General features: G+C 49.6%; 1 protein-coding gene across 1 annotated transcript in view; it reads right to left on the minus strand.

The window, feature by feature from the left end:
* Positions 1-16,793, minus strand: part of PLA2G15 (phospholipase A2 group XV) — a 553,772-nt gene that overhangs the window by 493,976 nt on the left and 43,003 nt on the right.

The following is a 16,793-nucleotide window of genomic DNA, read 5'->3' on the forward strand; positions in this document are numbered from 1 at the left end:
CGGTCATCCTCTCCTTAATACAGTGCAGTCGCCCTGTCCCATGTGCAGAAAAACACCCCCAAAGCATGATGCTACCACCCCCATGCTTCACAGTAGGGATGGTGTTCTTGGGATGGTACCCATCATTCTTCTTCCTCCAAACACGGTTAGTGGAATTGTGACCAAAAAGTTCTATTTTGGTCTCATCTGACCACATGACTTTCTCCCATGACTCCTCTGGATCATCCAAATGGTCATTGGCAAACTTAAGACGGGCCTTGACATGTGCTGGTTTAAGCAGGGGAACCTTCCGTGCCATGCATGATTTCAAACCATGACGTCTTAGTGTATTACCAACAGTAACCTTGGAAACGGTGGTCCCAGCTCTTTTCAGGTCATTGACCAGCTCCTCCCGTGTAGTCCTGGGCTAATTTCTCACCTTTCTTAGGATCATTGAGACCCCACGAGGTGAGATTTTGCATGGAGCCCCAGTCCGAGGGAGATTTACAGTCATGTTTAGCTTCTTCCATTTTCTAATGATTGCTCCAACAGTGGACCTTTTTTCACCAAGCTGCTTGGCAATTTCCCTGTAGCCCTTTCCAGCCTTGTGGATGTGTACAATTTTGTCTCTAGTGTCTTTGGACAGCTCTTTGGTCTTGGCCATGTTAGTAGTTGGATTCTTACTGATTGTATGGGGTGGACAGGTGTCTTTATGCAGCTAATGACCTCAAACAGGTGCATCTAATTTAGGATAATAAATGGAGTGGAGGTGGACATTTAAAAGGCAGACTAACAGGTCTTTGAGGGTCAGAATTCTAGCTGATAGACAGGTGTTCAAATACTTATTTGCAGCTGTATCATACAAATAAATAGTTAAAAAATCATAAATTGTGATTTCTGGATTTTTTTTTTTTGATTATGTCTCACAGTGGACATGCACCTACGATGACAATTTCAGACCCCTCCATGATTTCCAAGTGGGAGAACTTGCAAAATAGCAGGGTGTTCAAATACTTATTTTCCTCACTGTATATATATATTATATATATATATATATATATATATATATATATATATATATATATATATATATATATATATTATATAATAAATAATAAAAATCGCAATAAGCTTTTATTGATCATTTTGCACAAAAGTTTTAGCGTCTACAAAATAGGGGATAGTTTTATGGCATTTTTATTAATATTTATTTTTACTAGTAATGGCGGCGATCAGCAATTTTTATTGTGACTGCAACATTATGGCAGACTCATCGGACACTTGACCCATTTTTGGGACCATTGTTATTTTTACAGCGAGCAGTGCTATAAAAATGCACTGATACTGTGAAAATTACACTGGCAGTGAAGGGATTAACCACTAGATGGCACTGAAGGAGTCAAGTGCTCCAGGAGGGCACACATGCGCCCACAATGCCGGCTTCTTAAAGGGGACGTATATATACATGCTTCTGCCTGTCCCTGCCAGGTTGTCAACGTATATAGTCGCACACTGGTAGGCAAGCAGTTAAAAATTACCTTTCCTTTTCAATCTGCAGCTCTGTAAATTTTCTGTAAAATGCAATATAGCTACCTGGAGGTGTTAGGTACACAGAATGTGTACAGAACGCCCCCAGATATATAATATCTGCTTGTGTGAGTGGTTCACCGATTTTTCCAGAAGTCTGCACTAAGATACAAGTCAGATATCAGGCATCTCCTGCAACAAAAATGTAATTTTTGGTGAGATACTCCCAATAGGAAATCATGTCTAAGGCCTGATTCACACCTATGCAGGTTACAGTTGATGCATATTCTGGGTGCATTTTGCGTTTTTCAAGAAATATTTTTAATCCATTGAAGTGTACGAAACCAAAACACAACCTGCTGGTCTCTGGCCCTTTCCATAAAATTCACAGATGTGAACGTGACCCATAGCAAACCATGTTAGCTACTTCAGCCCTGGAAGGATTTACCCTCTTAATGACCAGGCCAGTTATAGCGATACAGCACAAAGAAAAAGAAAAAAAAATCACAATAAGAATATATTGATTCAGGGGGAGTCAAGAGGTTAACTGTGTTCATTTGGTGTTCTAGCTGTGCGGGGGATGGGCTTACTGGGACAACACAGAGATCGCTGTTTCTGACCACTAGTAACAGCAGATCTCAGTATTGTTCCCTGTCAAAACGGGGATCTACATAGGCAGATCCTCGTCCTGCCTCTCTGTACCACGATCGCGGGTGGCCGGCGGACATCGAGTCTGCCAGACCTGCCCACACTAGCACATGCACGGATCAATGTACAGGTACGTCAGTTTGCGCAGCCGAGCCGACTTGCTGCAGTATATATGCGGAAGGCGGTCATTATAAAACCACTCCCAATAGACTCATTCTGAATATGGGAACAGAGAAACACACAGGGACTTCTTTAGAATAACAGAAGGTAGTAATCTGCAAAAAGTTTATTAAAATCCTTGTAATAGATCATCCAGAGGGGAATGTTTTTGTGCTTAAATTCCTGTTCTGACAGAGGAGGAGAGACAGATTGTATGTTTATACTAAGTAGGAACAGCAATCTGGTTCCTCCTCTAGTCAGTCCCTCACAGTTAGAAACACACCTAGCCCCTTCATCGCCCCCTAGTGTGAGCCCTTACCCTGCCAGTGGCATTTACACAGTAATCAGTGCATTTTTATGTCAATGGTCACAAAAAAAAGTGTCAAACGTGTCCTATCTGCCCGCCGCAATGTCATAGTCCCACTAAAAATAGCACATTGCCGCCATTATTAGTAAAAAAAAAAAAAATGCGATAATAACTCTAGCCCCTATTTTGTAGATGCTATAACGTTTGCGCAAATCAATCAATATACCAAAAATATGTAGAAGAATACATATAGGTAGATTCACAAAGAGTTAGGCCGGCTTATCTCCAGATAGGCGGCGTAGGTGTAGATATGCTCTGGCACGCTTTTGCACCTTACCCACAGAACAAGATAAGCCTGAAAATAGGCTTTTTCCAACCGACGTAACTTTGCTAAGCCGGGTGCATATTTAGTCACGATGCCTCTTCCGCTTGCATTGATTTCCTATTTAAATATGCAAATTAGGGAGATAGGCCGATTCACGAATGAAAGTGCACCAGATTTAGGCTAAGCCCGGTGCAATCAAGTGTTACATCAGGCCTAAAGTTATTCCACCAAAAAGGTGGAATAACTTTGCACCAGGACACAGGTCAGCTGGAGAGCAGCTCCAGCAGCAGCGTTACGGACGAGCTGAGCAAGCCGAGCACCCACACTTGCAGGACAACACATCTGTGTGCCAACATGCCAGGGGCAGGCGTGCTCCTAGCACTACTAATGGGTCCACAGACTCGTAGGAGGGCACGGGAGAGGATATACCACACACGGATGAACATCTTTGCCATGAGGGAAGCAGAGGTGTATCGCATCTACAGATTCAGCCGTGAAGCCATCCTGGATTTAACCAGAACCCTGCAGGATGACCTCACCAGCCCAACACACCGCTCACATGCAGTGCAGCCACTGGTCAAGGTATTAGCAACACTGCATTTCCTGGCCAGTGGATCTTTTCAGCGAACAAGTGGAAATTTTTCTGGGATGTCACAAACCAGCATGAGCAGATGTGTGCACCAGGTTGTCCCCACAATCCTCAGACGCATGTCCCACCACATCATCAGACCCACCCAGCAGCATCTGCAGCAGAAGGCAATGGAGAATTGACAGATTCCCACGCACTGTGGGGGCCATTAATTGCACACATGTGGCACTACGGCCCCCCCGTGACACAGAACACATATACCGCAATAGGAAGCATTGGCATTCCATCAACGTACAGGTGATAGCCAATGCCATATGAGGCATTGGGCATCGGCTATCACCTGTACGTTGATGGAATGCCTGTTCATGTTGTGCATGTTGTATGTTGCATGTGCATGTTGTATTTTGCACAACTACGCCGTGAGAAAGGGTCTGGAGATTGACATACGTGATGACCTGACCCCCCAACCAGACAATCCCCCCCTAACCAAGGGTACCCCGTCTGCTGTGGAGCCGCAATCAGAAGACGCCTCACAGAAGATATATTTACACGTTAAAAACACACATTAAACATGGCACAAGTAGAATGCACGCATGCACACCACTGTGGTCCCTAGCACAGACACATCTCATCCTCATCCAATTGGATTAGACCCAAGGACACCGGACGGGACTTGGGAGCAGCAACGCCACGCCAAGGCTCCAATTATGTTACTGTACACTCATACCCCTTTCACACGGCAGAGGGTGACATCCCTTTGCCAGCTGGAGTGACACCCCCCTCCCCCTTTCACACACCAGTCACACTGAAGCAGCACTCCTCACCGTGTGCTGGCATAACTTAAATCCAGCTCATGACCTGAGCAAAAAAAAAAGGCTTTTATTTTGCCTTTCTTTGGCTTCGCCTGGTGGCAGCAGATTGGCTCCTCAGCTGCCTGGGCGGAGCCTGGGGTGGTGGGGGGTGGTTGATCAGCAGGTGGGCCACTCCTGCTAGGTGACGGCTGCCTGGGCGGAGCCTGGGGTGGGAGATCGGGAGGTGGCCCACTCCTGCCAGGTGATGGATGCCTGGCCTCCAAGGCAGTGGCAATCCTGGTGAGGACCAGGTTAGTTTGGGCCTGCATCCTGAGCTGGCGGGTGAGGTTGGCCCTCTCACTCAGCTGCCTCCGTCTCCCCTCCTCCTGCACCGCGGTGGTGTTGGCCTTAACAGCCTCACAAAGGCAATCCACCTTGGTGGCCAGGTCGACCATACAGGTGGCCACTGCAGAGCTGTTGCAGCTCAAATCCTGCACAGCCTCCCTCAGATGGCCAGCATCCTGTGCGATTTTCTTCATATTTCCAGCTAGATCCCCCATATGCTGGGTCTGGAGGGTTTGGTCCTGGGCAATCTGCGCCTGCACGTCGCCCACTACACCCCTGGTCTTCTTGGTCGCCTTCCTGTGGCCAGAAGAGGCAACAGATCGGGTTGTAGGGGGAGCCCCTGGTGGCCCTGCTGGTGGGTGAGGGAGAGGGGCTTCTTATAATGGGGGTGGAGGTGGTGGAGGGCCCAACCATCACAATGCACTCATCTATAATGTGCCCGATCTGGCCAAGGTCCACCGAGTCGTCCAAGACCTCAATAGACCTGGTGTGGACTGTCCCCTCCTCCACAACATCTTGGGGGGCTTCATGTGGCTCCTCAGAAGAGGTGGTGGGACGGCCAACAAGCCCAGATGGGCCCGCCCCTTCCTGCACATCTGTGGATGACATAAAGCAGTCACATGTTGGGGGACCCACACACTTGTCACATGTTCCCTTCCCCCACCCACACATGTTACACACCAGATAGGAAATATAAAACACACTTACCTGTCCTCAAGACATCTTCCCGGGAATCAAACCCCTCAATCTGCTCCCTGTGCAGACACCGGGTGATCCTCTCCTCCTCCGGGGTCAGCACGACATCGCAGGGTGGGCCACCCCCAGTGCCAATCCGTTGCTTTCTGATTTTGGCCACCTTCTCCCGCACCCGAAGCCGCAGATCGTTAATTTGTTTTAACACGGGAGCTGCCACAGTCATTCAGAAACTGAACGCAAGGGGCAAAATCATCAAGGGGGGGGGGGTGGAAAGCAGGATGTAATTTTGCAAAGACCAGATGCATGTCTGGCCACTGATAGGGGGGGGCACCAGTCCTCCTGTAGGGGGCCCGGGCTCACAGGGGGGCCCATACAGCAGAGGGAATCAGTGCGGTCGGATGGAGGGGCAAATACAGGATGCCCAATGTGAACCCGGTTTCTCTCCCTCCCACAACTTTCAGCTGCTGCAGGGAGAGACACGGACACAGCTGCCAGCTTCCCTGTCTCATTAAAAAAATAACAAATTGTTACCCTGTATTGTTTTAAACCCTTGTAAAATGTAATAAAATTCTTGGAAAAAAAATGTTTTTTTTTATAAAAATTTTCAAATATTATTTTTTTCAAAACATTTAAATGTTTTTGTTAAAAGAAAAAAAAAAAAAAACATTTAAAAAAGGGCTAATTCACACAGCTTCTCTGCTATCTTTGTGTCCGCTAAGAATAATTTTTGTATATTTTAATTGAAAATCTTGGTTTGATATATTTGAGGGGGGCCCTGCCAGGTAGGCTGTACAGGGCCCCATGATTTCTAACAGCAGCCCTGTCTGGCCGTACTTGTACACTCGAGCCTAGCCATTAGGCCGGCCTACAACAGGAAGTTCGGATAAAAAATCACTGAGCATGCTCCGTTGAAGTTAGGCCGGGCGTAAGCCACTGCACCACGCTCAGACAATCATTTACATAAGTTGACGACCACTTCCACTTGCACAGACTTAAGCCTCCAACTTTAGGTTTGGCTGGTGCACATTGGAGTGCAAAAGCTTGGTGAATCATCAACTTTGCTCTACAGATTAGGCCGGTGTAGCCTAAACAGGCTAGGCTTGGCCAACCTAAAGTTAATCCAATCTACGTGAATCTACCTAATAATGACTGATGAATTTTTTTTTATTTTTTTTTTGGGGAGGAATATTTGCTATAGCAAAAAATATATATTTTTCTTTTCAAAATTGTCGCCCTTTTTTTGTTTATAGCGCAAAAAAAAAAAAAAAAAAAAAAAAGATGAAAGACTGAACAAACCTTAACTGTTTTATAACCACCAACTATCTCATTTAAAGGGTTTGTAAAGGTAAACATTGTTTTCCCTAAATAGCTTCCTTTACCTTAGTGCAGTGCCTGTTCTTCTGTCTGTAACTACACACCGTAAGGCGAGGCTTTCTCCCTGGTGTGGAGAAAGCCTCTTGAGGGGGGAGGGGGCGAACAGGAGTGTCAGGACACTCTCTACTTTGCAGATAGAGAAAGGAGCTGTGTGTTAGTGGACGTCCTGACACTCCTGCTCACCCCCTCAAGAGGCTTTCTCCACACCAGGGAGAAAGCCTCGCATTACGGTGTGTAGTTACAGACAGAAGAACAGGAAGTGAGGATTTCTCAGAAGAAATAGGGACATTTAAAAGCAAAATTGAAGGATGAGGTAAGTGAAGGAGGACTGCACTAGGGTAAAGGAAGCTATTTAGGGAATTTTTGAAGTTGATCTTACACTAGTACATTTTCAAATGAAGTTTCTACTAACTTCCATACGAAAACACTCGATGAATATTAGGGTTGTCCCGATACCGATACCAGTATCGGTATCGGGACCGATACCGAGTATTTGCGGGAGTACTTGTGCTCCCGCAAATACCCCCGATGCCTAAATAGAATACTTGCCTCCTCCCCCCCCCCCGCCGCCGTATATCGCAAAGCCGCCGCCACTGCCGCTGCCGCGTTAATCACCGCGCGGGGAACATTAGAGTCAGCTTTCGTTTGAATAGCTGTTTTCCCTGCCGCGCATAGACACTCCCCCTTGCTCGGGATTGGACGGATCTGTCCAATCGCGAGCAAGGGGGAGTGTCTCTATACACGGCGCGGCAGGGAAAACAGCTTATTCAAACGAAAGCTGACTGTAATGTTCCCTGCGCAGTGATTAACGTGGCACGGGGGACATGGCTGCAATATGTTTGGGGACATGGCTGCAATATGTTTGGGGACATGGCTGCAATATGTTTGGAGACATGGCTGCAATATGTTTGGGGACATGGCTGCGTATATGGGGGACATGGCTGCAATATGTTTGGGGACATGGCTGCGTATATGGGGGACATGGCTGCAATATGTTTGGGGACGTGGCTGCAATATGTTTGGGGACGTGGCTGCAATATGTTTGGGGACGTGGCTGCAATATGTTTGGGGACGTGGCTGCAATATGTTTGGGGACGTGGCTGCAATATGTTTAGGGACGTGGCTGCATATGTTTGGGGACATGGCTGCATATGTTTGGGGACATGGCTGCATATGTTTGGGGACATGGCTGCATATGTGGGGGACATGGCTGCATTTGGGGACACATTTTAAAAAAAGTATCGGTATTCGGTATCGGTCGAGTACATAAAAAAACGTATCGGTACTTGTATTCAGTCCTAAAAAAGTGGTATCAGGACAATCATTCAAAATTACTGCAATATCCATTTGATTTAAAACATTTGATTTTGGAGTGCATGGACTTTACTCTCATTCAACATTAAATACCACCCACCATGGGAAGGGTAAATCTTACAAAGATCATTTTCATGCCCCAGCTCCTGTATTTTACTTCACAATACGCCCATGGTTATCCCTCTAAAAGTGTTCAGGATTATCAACTCTCTTTTTAGGACCTTCATATGGCTAAATAAATCTCCTAGGGTGAAGCTTGAGCAGCTACAAAAACCTAAGACAGCAGGGGGCCTTGCTCTCCCTAACCCTTGGGTATATTATCTGGCAGCTCAGGTGCAGCACATTGCCCGGGCGATGCCGGAAGAGCAGGGTCTTGGGGGGGGGGGGGGTGCAGTCAGACCCCATTAGGGCCCTAATGTTCTACGTCACCGGCCTCGACAGCGGGTATGGAAGCTCTGGCGTATGCAAAGTCTAATAGACGTTTTCAAACTCTCTTGATGCAAAAAATATGGAACAAACTCAGGCAGTTACAGGAAGTGGAGGGATTCACTGAATACAGTCCGATTTGGGCCAATGGGTACTATGAGGAGCTGCTCTCACTGGATTGTGGTGCGCGGTGGAGGAGGTGCGGAGTCACACACTTGAGACATATATTTAAGGTGGGTGGACTGATTTCCTTCTCGGAGCTGAGAGCGATTTCACCTCCCACAGTCAATGCTCTTTCATTATAGGCAGTTACAACATGCAGTGAGGGCGCAGACAGGGGGGGAACCCTGGATTCTCTCACGAACGCCAATATTTAAATATATGGGTGAAGTATCCCAGTTCAAGGGATTCATTTCTAGGGCCTATTCCTTGATTCTTACTATATACTTGGAGGGATTCCCCCTTGCGGCATCAAGCATGTGGGAGAGAGATGTAGGAGTATTTAAGGATGAGCAGTGGGAGGAGGCGCTTCAGGTGGTGCAACTATGTTCCTTAAATGTGGTCCAGCGGTTATCACAACTCTACATTCTTCTTAGAGTACATTATACGCCCGATAGGCTGTGCAGGATGGGGGCGAGAACGGATTCCAATTGCCCCAGATGCGCGAGAGATCATGGGGACTTAATCCATCTGCTGTGGAGGTGTCCCAAGCTGCACTTATACTGGGCAGGGGTTTTGGCTACAGTTAACAGGGTTTTTCAAACTACCATACCTACGGATCCGAAGCCGTGCTTACTTGGTATCTTGGACGACATTCCTATGGATGATAACTCTAAACAGGCTATAGCTAGGGCCTTGTTTCAGGCCCGCAAGCTGATTCTTAGACATTGGAAAGCTGAGGAATGGTGGGGGAATGGATTGCCCAAATGGGTGACACCATACGATTGGAGAAATATATCTATCAGCATAGGGGTCGGACAGGGAAGTTTGACAGACTGTGGGCACCTTGGTTAGATACCCCTGGCCTGTCCCCAGTTGATCTGGTGATGGATCGACTGTTGAGATAGAGGGTGGATGAATGAGGTGGACACCAGGAGACTGTGACTTAAACATGGTGTAAGTGTCTTATCATGGGGTGGGCTTTTGAGATGACTTGTCCCGATGTGCGTAGGGCCCGAATATTTGTTCTCTGCATGGTGGTGTGGGCTGGGCAGTACTGCCGTTGTATCCCTCTTGTGATGCAGGTAGTATGGTGTGACTAACTGTAGGTCCTGCATGGGAGCTGTGAAATCTGTCTTTGTGTTTTTTTTTTTTGTATGTTTTAACTTTTTGTTTTGTTTGTTATTTGGTTCTTTTTTCTCTCAATAATGTTTGCTTTTCACTTTGCTGAGATGCAGTACGGAACCATTCTGATACAGCCTACATCAGGGGTCCTCAAACTACGGCCCGCGGGCCGTATCCGGCCCGCCAGTGTGATTTACCCAGCCCCTGGACTGAAACTAGTGACAGGGCAGTGGCGACAAAACTGACAGTTTCTGAGAAGGGACACAGGCAGAGCCGCAGCAGCGGGGGAATTCCACCCCTCCCTCTCCTTGAGCAGAGTATTCACCTGACAATGCCTGCTCCTATTGGCTACATTCAGAGCCAATAGCTGGGAAACTAGAGCATTATGGGAATTGTAGTCCTGGATACCAGCAGGCCCCATGATGATTCCCTGAGAGGAGTTCAGCCCCCAACATGCCGAGTGGGAGGGGGAATAGGAAGAGAGGAGAAGAAATGCCATGAGGCTATCGAGTGGAGGGAGCCAGTGATTCTTTTATTACCCTTCAAGGTAAGAACTTACCTCCCATCTATCTGGCTGCTCCCACTCTGTTCTACCTTCCACCTGGCTGCTCCCACTCTGTTCTACCTTCCACCTGGCTGCTCCCACTCTGTTCTACCTTCCACCTGGCTGCTCCCACTCTGTCCTCCCCTCCACCTGAGTGCATCCACCCTGTCCTCCACTCCACCTGGCTGCTCCCACCCTGTTCTACCCTCCACCTGGCTGCTCCAACTCTATTCTATCCTCCACCTGGCTGCTCCCACTCTGTCCTCCACTTCACCTGAGTGCATCCACCCTGTCCTCCACTCCACCTGGCTGCTCCCACCCTGTCCTCCACTCCACCTGGCTGCTCCCACTCTGTCCTCCCCTCCACCTGAGTGCATCCACCCTGTCCTCCACTCCACCTGGCTGCTCCCACTCTGTCCTCCCCTCCACCTGAGTGAATCCACCCTGTCCTCCACTCCACCTGGCTGCTCCCACTCTGTTCTACCTTCCACCTGGCTGCTCCCACTCTATTCTACCCTTCCACCTGACTGCATCCACCCTGTCCTCCACTCCACCTGGCTGTTCCCATTCTGTTCTACCCTCCACCTGGATGCTCCCATTCTGTTCTACCCTCCACCTGGATGCTCCCATTCTGTTCTACCCTCCACCTGGATGCTCCCACTCTGTTCTACCCTCCACCTGGCTGCTCCCACTCTGTTCTACCCTCCACCTGGCTGCTCCCACTCTGTTCTACCCTCCACCTGGCTGCTCCCACTCTGTTCTACCCTCCACCTGGCTGCTCCCACTCTGTTCTACCCTCCACCTGGCTGCTCCCACTCTGTTCTACCCTCCACCTGGCTGCTCCCACTCTGTTCTACCCTCCACCTGGCTGCTCCCACTCTGTTCTACCCTCCACCTGGCTGCTCCCACTCTGTTCTACCCTCCACCTGGCTGCTCCCACTCTGTTCTACCCTCCACCTGGCTGCTCCCACTCTGTTCTACCCTCCACCTGGCTGCTCCCACTCTGTTCTACCCTCCACCTGGCTGCTCCCACTCTGTTCTACCCTCCACCTGGCTGCTCCCACTCTGTTCTACCCTCCACCTGGCTGCTCCCACTCTGTTCTACCCTCCACCTGGCTGCTCCCACTCTGTTCTACCCTCCACCTGGCTGCTCCCACTCTGTTCTACCCTCCACCTGGCTGCTCCCACTCTGTTCTACCCTCCACCTGGCTGCTCCCACTCTGTTCTACCCTCCACCTGGCTGCTCCCACTCTGTTCTACCCTCCACCTGGCTGCTCCCACTCTGTTCTACCCTCCACCTGGCTGCTCCCACTCTGTTCTACCCTCCACCTGGCTGCTCCCACTCTGTTCTACCCTCCACCTGGCTGCTCCCACTCTGTTCTACCCTCCACCTGGCTGCTCCCACTCTGTTCTACCCTCCACCTGGCTGCTCCCACTCTGTTCTACCCTCCACCTGGCTGCTCCCACTCTGTTCTACCCTCCACCTGGCTGCTCCCACTCTGTTCTACCCTCCACCTGGCTGCTCCCACTCTGTTCTACCCTCCACCTGGCTGCTCCCACTCTGTTCTACCCTCCACCTGGCTGCTCCCACTCTGTTCTACCCTCCACCTGGCTGCTCCCACTCTGTTCTACCCTCCACCTGGCTGCTCCCACTCTGTTCTACCCTCCACCTGGCTGCTCCCACTCTGTTCTACCCTCCACCTGGCTGCTCCCACTCTGTTCTACCCTCCACCTGGCTGCTCCCACTCTGTTCTACCCTCCACCTGGCTGCTCCCACTCTGTTCTACCCTCCACCTGGCTGCTCCCACTCTGTTCTACCCTCCACCTGGCTGCTCCCACTCTGTTCTACCCTCCACCTGGCTGCTCCCACTCTGTTCTACCCTCCACCTGGCTGCTCCCACTCTGTTCTACCCTCCACCTGGCTGCTCCCACTCTGTTCTACCCTCCACCTGGCTGCTCCCACTCTGTTCTACCCTCCACCTGGCTGCTCCCACTCTGTTCTACCCTCCACCTGGCTGCTCCCACTCTGTTCTACCCTCCACCTGGCTGCTCCCACTCTGTTCTACCCTCCACCTGGCTGCTCCCACTCTGTTCTACCCTCCACCTGGCTGCTCCCACTCTGTTCTACCCTCCACCTGGCTGCTCCCACTCTGTTCTACCCTCCACCTGGCTGCTCCCACTCTGTTCTACCCTCCACCTGGCTGCTCCCACTCTGTTCTACCCTCCACCTGGCTGCTCCCACTCTGTTCTACCCTCCACCTGGCTGCTCCCACTCTGTTCTACCCTCCACCTGGCTGCTCCCACTCTGTTCTACCCTCCACCTGGCTGCTCCCACTCTGTTCTACCCTCCACCTGGCTGCTCCCACTCTGTTCTACCCTCCACCTGGCTGCTCCCACTCTGTTCTACCCTCCACCTGGCTGCTCCCACTCTGTTCTACCCTCCACCTGGCTGCTCCCACTCTGTTCTACCCTCCACCTGGCTGCTCCCACTCTGTTCTACCCTCCACCTGGCTGCTCCCACTCTGTTCTACCCTCCACCTGGCTGCTCCCACTCTGTTCTACCCTCCACCTGGCTGCTCCCACTCTGTTCTACCCTCCACCTGGCTGCTCCCACTCTGTTCTACCCTCCACCTGGCTGCTCCCACTCTGTTCTACCCTCCACCTGGCTGCTCCCACTCTGTTCTACCCTCCACCTGGCTGCTCCCACTCTGTTCTACCCTCCACCTGGCTGCTCCCACTCTGTTCTACCCTCCACCTGGCTGCTCCCACTCTGTTCTACCCTCCACCTGGCTGCTCCCACTCTGTTCTACCCTCCACCTGGCTGCTCCAACTCTATTCTATCCTCCACCTGGCTGCTCCCACTCTGTCCTCCACTCCACCTGGCTGCTCCAACTTTATTCTATCCTCCACCTGGCTGCTCCAACTCTATTCTACCTTCCACCTGGCTGCTCCCACTCTGTTCAACCCTCCACCTGGCTGCTTCAACTCTATTCTACCCTCCACCTAGCTGCATCCACCCTGTCCTTCCTTCCACCTGGCTGCTCCAGCTCTATTCTACCCTCCACCTGGCTGCTCCCACCCTGTCCTCCCCTCAACCTGGCTGCATCCACCCTATCCTTCCTTCCACCTGGCTGCTCCCACTCTGTTCTACCCTCCACCTGGCTGCTCCAACTCTATTCTACCCTCCACCTGGCTGCTCCCACCCTGTCCTCCCCTCCACCTGGCTGCTCCCACCCTGTCCTCCCCTCCACCTGGCTGCTCCCACCCTGTCCTCCCCTCCACCTGGCTGCTCCCACCCTGTCCTCCCCTCCACCTGGCTGCTCCCACCCTGTCCTCCACTCCACCTGGCTGCTCCCACTCTGTCCTCCCCTCCACCTGGCTGCTCCCACTCTGTTCTACCTTCCACCTGGCTGCTCCCACTCTATTCTACCCTTCCACCTGACTGCATCCACCCTGTCCTTTCTTTCACCTGACTGCATCCACCCTGTCCTCCACTCCACCTGGCTGCTCCCACTCTGTTCTACCCTCCACCTGGCTGCTCCCACTCTGTTCTACCCTCCACCTGGCTGCTCCCACTCTGTTCTACCCTCCACCTGGCTGCTCCCACTCTGTTCTACCCTCCACCTGGCTGCTCCCACTCTGTTCTACCCTCCACCTGGCTGCTACCACTCTGTTCTACCCTCCACCTGGCTGCTCCCACTCTGTTCTACCCTCCACCTGGCTGCTCCCACTCTGTTCTACCCTCCACCTGGCTGCTCCCACTCTGTTCTACCCTCCACCTGGCTGCTCCCACTCTGTTCTACCCTCCACCTGGCTGCTCCCACTCTGTTCTACCCTCCACCTGGCTGCTCCCACTCTGTTCTACCCTCCACCTGACTGCTCCTTCTCTGTCCTATCCTCTCCCCTCCCTTTGTGTTGGGGGGCTTTGTGATGGGGGGACCTAATACGGGGGAATCTTTGATGGGGGGGATCTGTAATGGAGAGGAATCGGTGATGGGGGGGTTCCCTGATAAGGGGGTCTGTGATAGGGGGGTTCTGTGATGAGGGGAATCTGTGAAATACTAATAAGTTTATGTTGATTAAAATTGTTCTTTATTTTAAATATTGTATTGTTTTTTCCTGTTTTTTTTGTACTTCAAATAAGATGTGTGCATAGGTTCATATTTTTTTTAAACTATAGTCCGGCCCCCCAACAGTCTGAGGGACCATGAACTGGCCCCCTGTTTAAAAAGTTTGAGGACCCCTGGTCTACATCTTTGTATAGGTACAAGTTCTCCTGCTTGGTACACTTTTGTATGAAAAAATAATTGTGTTAGGAGGACACTGGTATTATGTATTATTTTTGCTGTACAAAGTAATGTGAATAATTGTCAATCTGTACGATTTTTGCAATAAAGCCTTTTCGGATTTAAAAAAAAAATACCACCCACCATAATCAGTTGAGGCAGAGGGGTCGATTTACTAAAGGAAAATAGACTGTGCACTTTTAAAAGTGCAGTTGCTCCAGAGCTTAGTAAATAAGGTAAATTTTCACTTTCACAAAGAATACCCAATCACAAGGAAAATAAGAAAAAACAGCATTTCTTCTTGCACATGATTGGATGATGGTAGTCAGCAGAGTTTCTGGTCATTTACCAAGCTCTGTAGCAACTGTAGTTGCAGAGTACAACTCCATTTTGTAAAGTGCACAGTCTATTTGCCTTTAGTAAATTAACCCCATAGACTCCACTGGACATCTGAAGGTATGCCGTTTTATCTGGTACCAAGCTATCAGTAGCAGATTCTTTAACCACTTAGGCTGCATTCACACTATAACGCGGCGTATTTTGCCGCGATTTTTAAACTTTTTTTTTTTTTTTTTTTGACATAACATTTTACATTGATGTCTATGCCGAACGCCGAAAGCCGCCTGAAAAAAAGGGTCCGGGACTTGTTTTCAGACGGCGGGCGTATGGCGTTTCGGCATTCGGCGTGAGATGTGAACCATCTCATAGATATCAATGTAAATTCGCCCCTCCAGCGGCACGAGCGTCGCGCTTCAGGCGTATATACGCCTAGGTGTGAATGGGCTCTTTTATGCTGCATTCACACCTGGCGTTTTGTCGCCTGAAGCATGAAGCTCCAAAACGCTAGAGGGTAAAAAATACATTATGCTCAATGGTTCACATCTCCACTCCAAAACACCTGAAGCTCAAACAAGTTCTGTTTTCAATTTGTTTTTATTACATTTTTAAAAAAATACAAAAACACAAATTTTACAGTTCATTGACAGTAAACATCCAAAAAATATTTCACATTTAAAATAAATCCGACATTTCATGAACATAAATAACAAAAACCACTCACATAAAACAATAGTATGGGTCAATCCTACGTCCTACTGGTCTTTTACTCTCACTTCTGCCTTTACCATTACCTCCCTATCTTCACCTCTCCCCCTCCCTCCCTCCCCTTGTGTTGAGTGCCCAGTTCCATTTCAAATCCTTTAGTGCCTCATTACCTATGTGCCTATATGCCTCTCCGAGAAAAGAGAAAGGAGAGAGAAGGGGAAGAAAAAAAAAGGGGGAGGAGGGGGTAAAGGGGGGAAGCAGCGAGGGGACAAAATCCCTCAGCTCCCCCAAACTGTTATATTTAAGTGAATCATGTGCTTCTCAGCCTTTAAAATCGTGTGACTTCTCAGAAAATCTCTCTCCCCTTCCCCTCTCCCCCCCTACCAGAAAACAGAAGGGAGGGAAAGAGAGAAAATAAGAGAGAAAGAGGAGAGAAGAAAACAAATAGGGGGGGAGGAGGGGGGGAATCTCCCCCAGCATAACCTCCCAACAGGGGAGGAGGGAGAGGAGGGAGAGCCCCGACTCCTTCCTCAAGCCGGGCAGGCCAATGTTATCTAGGTACTATCTTCCCTGCACATACAAACAAGTTCTGGACCCTTTTTTTGTCGCGCGAATCGGCTGATTTGGGCGTTTTTATTCCCATAGAAACTAATGGAAACACTCGAATCAAGCGTCTAGCGCGACAACGAGTGTTTCTACTGGCGTTTTGTCGCTTTAATCTGCTCAAGTGAAATAGATTTTACATAGAAAATGACATTATCAGACACAGGAAGTGCACATATCACCATTTTTGAGAATCTCACACATGGAGTCCAGCAACATGGAGGGGGAAGTGGATGAGACAGTCAGTCTTTTAGATCAGGAGAGCTTTATCAGAATGGTAAAGCAGCACCCCTGTTTGTATGATTCCAGAGATCAATGCTACAAACTTCGAGCGAGCAAGAGGAGGGCATGGAACCAGCTTGCCAGCAAAGTTTTCACAAACTGGGCAGACCTAGCTGGCCGTGTGAAGGATGATAAAGGTAAACCCCTGCAAACATAACTAACCACCAAAATGACCATAGGGAGATAATAGGATGATTGTTATTTAGTACATTAACCACTAAAGACCCGGACCAATATGCAGGTTAAGAACCTTGCCCCTTTTTGCGATCC

Source organism: Rana temporaria, chromosome 11 (assembly GCF_905171775.1).
Source record: "Rana temporaria chromosome 11, aRanTem1.1, whole genome shotgun sequence".
Lineage (NCBI taxonomy): Eukaryota > Metazoa > Chordata > Amphibia > Anura > Ranidae > Rana > Rana temporaria.